Consider the following 4,399-nt stretch of genomic DNA (forward strand, 5'->3'; position numbering starts at 1 on the left):
GTTACGGAAGAAATGGATTAAGACTAGCTTTTTTTACAGTGTCTCCATTTCAGAGATGCAATAAAAATTTAAAGCACAATAAGAAGTTAAATGTCAGTCCTATTTTGCTGAGTAAAGATATTTAGGAAATGTTTTGGATAAAACCTCTGCAGTGAAACCCTGCAGTTGTTCAAGCTGATAGTTATTAAGCTTTTCTTCTGTTTTCAGTTCAGAATAAATACCATATCCATGAGGAAAAAGGAGGGATTAGACCATGTTTTCTGGGATGCCTGGGTAGTTGGAGGAGTGATGGATGCTCTAGGTGAAGAGCTGTTGCATAGGCATAAATTGCATGTGAAATATATGCTGTGGCAGTCCAGCCAATCTCTAATGTAACATGTAGTTTTTTGTCTAGATGGAACTGTTGGCCTTCCAGGTGCTTTTTTTAGAAATGACTCAGATCTATCCAGTGGGTATGTCAGCTGCAGCTTTTGAGAGCTTTACGAGGCTGATTCTTTTAGAAAATCTCCATTCTACTCCATCTCTCAGTTTGTTGCTGCTTTTCATAACCAGAGTGAATGAAGGTATGTTTTGGCTAAGTTATAAGCCTTAGACTTTTCAGAGGAAGATGCTAAGGGGAGTGGTGAAGTGAGAACTGGCATCTCCTCTCCCTAATCTTGTCAGCCTTGGGATTTCAACATGGGCTGAGTAAGAGGTGGCTGCTTCAGTGGAAGCATTATCTCGATTCAGGCGGCACATCTTGCTGGGGCACTAGTTCCTATCCAGGTAGGTCAAACGTGCCAGATGCAGCAGCCTGGGTTCATAGGGGTTTTTTTGAAGCAGTCATACCATTGCAGGCATTTTATTTTGGGGGCACCCCATGTTTGTTCTGCAAGCTGAGAGACTGCACAGATCAGGGACAATCAGGAATGGAAGGAGCAGGAAAAATGAGAATCTTTGAGAAAGATTGAGAATCTTTGATGAGAAAGATGAGAAATTTCTCTCATCCACCATTCACCTTGTTCTTGTGCCGACCTCCAGCCCATGTGCTGTAGAGCTAGGCTTCACCAGAGATACTTCTCCTTACTTGCTTTGCTTACACAGCTGGTTTTTAAGTATGCTCTTGAAAAACATACATTCAGTACAAATGTTATCCCTACACATCCTCCCCCTGTTATTTCTTGCGTGCAGGATCAGCAGTTTGCAGCATGTACCTCGAATCCCATAAGATGCTAGAGCTACCCTGAGAAACATTGCCTTAAAAAAAATCCTTCATCAGGCCAGCTAAGAGGAAAATGCAAATAGTGACTGAAAGGTACATCATCCCTAGGATGGGCAGTCTTCAGCCTGGTCATAAAAAAGGCCGTGGATCCTGAGAGAGCTTTCAGTCGGTGGGGAGAAATGGCGACGTGTGAGATGGCTGGCTTTGTGCAGCTCATTACGCTCCCATCACCGATTTCTAAATGGAGTCCTGTCGCTGAGAGAGACCAGATTTGCTTTTACTAAAAACATAGGGGTGGGTTTTTTATTTTTCTTGTACCGAGGTATGTAACTTTAGATGGCTATCTCTGTGCCTGGTCACCTCTGAGATTTTTTCCACTGACATTCACCTTGACAAGCTACAAAGAGGCAAAAACTACAGTGGCTTGCCTTGTCTTGACTAGTGTCCTGCTTTGATATAAATCCTCAGGGTAAAAAAACACCTTGTGCAGCAAACGCAAAGGCTTTCATGAGGCAGGCTTGGTTCCTCTGGAGGACTGACATCCCCATTTTTGAGGCCTAATTGCACAAAGTCTCCTGTGATAATTTCTTAGACAGCAAGGAAAAGCAGCTGGAGCCAGCCTCCGGCATTGAGGGGTACAAGCCCAGCAGGTCGGTGTAGTGTCTTGATAGGGCAACAAAGAGATCCAAAGACTTGAACAACAGTGATCCTGTCAGATGTGGTTAAAGGTTTTTTTCATCCATTGCTAACACAGATTCTTTGGGTTGATCAATATTAAAATGCTTCACTTAAAGGTGTATTTCCTTTGCAATTTATAATGATATTCTCATGATAAAGGAATGGTCTTGTATTAAGTAGTTGTTGTTTTTGAGTGGAGGCAGTGCCTTTAAAAGTCATTGGTCTGACAGTGGGCTGATGTCAGCTTGGCCATGCAGGGCTATTGCAAATACCCATCAGCAGTATCTGCCTTTGTGCTAGCCCAGAGGGACCGCAACCCAGGCTCCCTGATGCTACCCAGATCTGCAGCAGTGACCTGGTGGTATTGTCTTAGTAGTTCCCCGCCTTTTCTCCCCATTGCAGGATCAATCAATGCTGTGCTGCCTACCTGTGTGTTGTGCTGTGCTGAGGGGGAACTGGCAGCGCCTGGGGCTGCTGACGTATCCCTTCGTTTTTCGCTTTGCTGGTGATATAATGTCACGACCCTCCGGCTCAGCTTGTGGCAGTGCGTGGGGTATTGATTTCTGTTTCACAAAATGATAGCCTTCAAAGGATGGCTGGGCATAATGAGTTGGGCAGCTGCCAATAGCTCTATGTCACCAAAAGCCTGTAACTCTCCATGTGTTAAAGCTTTCCTGCTCCTCAGTAGTTCAGATGGCTTTGTGTCTGTAAGAGCAGGCACAATTTCTCAGGTTCTTGGGGTGTGCCTACATCTTCTGAACCCTTTTTGAAGCTATTTCTGCATTTGATTTGCAGCCTAATGCCCACAGAAGGGAAGAACGTAGCTGGTTTGTAGGCATGCAACCCCCACGTTTAACTTGGACAGCATAGCCCGCTTAAAAACCCTAAGTAACAGCCGTTTTGAAAGCCCTCTGCAGTATTGATTTATATTTTTTCTGCAGCATCAGCATCACTTTAAAGGACAAGGGATTTTATAATGCAGTCATAAATTATTCCTATAAGTATCTTAAGTGCCTCATGGGGTGCATGATCACTCAAGATGCTTTGTAATTTATTTCTTCTCATGTTTTTCAGCTGTGCAGTAAACCATTTGTAAATCCCAGGAATGAGGGTCCCTGCAGATGGCACTGACATGCACCACGCTCTTATGAAAGCCCTTGCATCATCTGCCAGAAGGAGAAAGGAAGGTAGAAATAAGTCTAAAATTTTCCTGAACCTATGTGGCAAATGTGTGCTACTGAAGCTCCTGAAAAGGCTATAAACATGGTAATTTTGCTTCCTGGATCCTCTTCCTGGGGTCCCCACTGGAATCTCTCCTTGCTGTGTTGTGGCTCATGCTCTGAAGTTAGCTGCTCTCCTGACCTAGTAAAAATCTAGGCAGGTGTGAGCCAAACCTGCTAAGAGCAATTAGCATCAGTGCTCACATCCCCCAATTTGTGCTAATATGTATCCTGGTGATGAGATACAGGTGAAAGACTTAATGGTCCTGTTGCTCCTTTGAGAAGCAGAGGGTTTTGTGGAGAGGACTGTCTCTGCCAAGTACAACTGCTGCTGGTGGGACTCAGCCACAGAGGCAATGAAAAGCTCGGTTTTTTCTGTGCAAGTCTCAGTGGGCAATTCCTTTTCTCAAAGACTTTAATTCTCTGTGGGTGTAATCAGTTGTATTTTAAAACTATACAGCTTTACAGCTCGTGGTAAGAGTGTGTTTGTCCAGGTTTAACCTTGGATGGCTTGAACAAACATAATTTGTATTATCTTCAGCAGAGTCATGTTTTGACTCTCAGTAGTGTTGTTTTACCCTCTTTCTGATTAAGTACCTGATGGGCTGTTTCATGTTGAGCTGGTAGCATCAGGTCCTAAAGGACGTCAAAAGTGATTGTCCCAAGCATGAAGTTTCAGGTGTAACTAAGAGAAGACCTCAATGACCAAATGTATGCAAAGGGTGAAAAGCTTCAGTTGCTTCTTGCTGGTGTGGGAGTCTTATGTCATCACAGATAATTTTTGAGAGTAAATAAATGGCTTTTTTTTCCCATTCTTTGAGAAAAGCCCAGCATGAAATTTGCTGGAAGAATGCTCTGTTGAGTGCTAAAATGACAGGCACCTGAAGGGACTTCACTGTGCAAGAGTCTTGAAGCTCAGCAGCCCTGTGTAACAGCAGCTCCCCAAGATACTGACCATCTGAGGCTTTGAATGAGCGCATCAAACATGCTGTTTTTTCTTCAGTCATTTCTCTAAACTGCCGCTTTGCTTTCCCAGTGCTCCTTATTATGTAGCTTTTAACCATAATGACCTCAAAAGCACCCATAGCCACTTAATCTGGCTGTTTAAGTTCTGTGTTAATCTGTGTGGATTTGTTACGGGGATGTAAATGCTGGTGGAAATCTTAACCAAGGGCGTATTTTTCTTGAGTGGCGAGCCCAAGAGATTGCTGTTCAGTAAGTAAACAAAGACAAATAGGCTTTATTTCTGGCTCGATGTTGGAATTTTTAGCTAAACGCACTTCCCGTGATGCTTACGGAA

Source organism: Egretta garzetta, unplaced genomic scaffold (genome assembly GCF_000687185.1).
Source record: "Egretta garzetta isolate BGI_Z169 unplaced genomic scaffold, ASM68718v1 scaffold113, whole genome shotgun sequence".
NCBI lineage: Eukaryota > Metazoa > Chordata > Aves > Pelecaniformes > Ardeidae > Egretta > Egretta garzetta.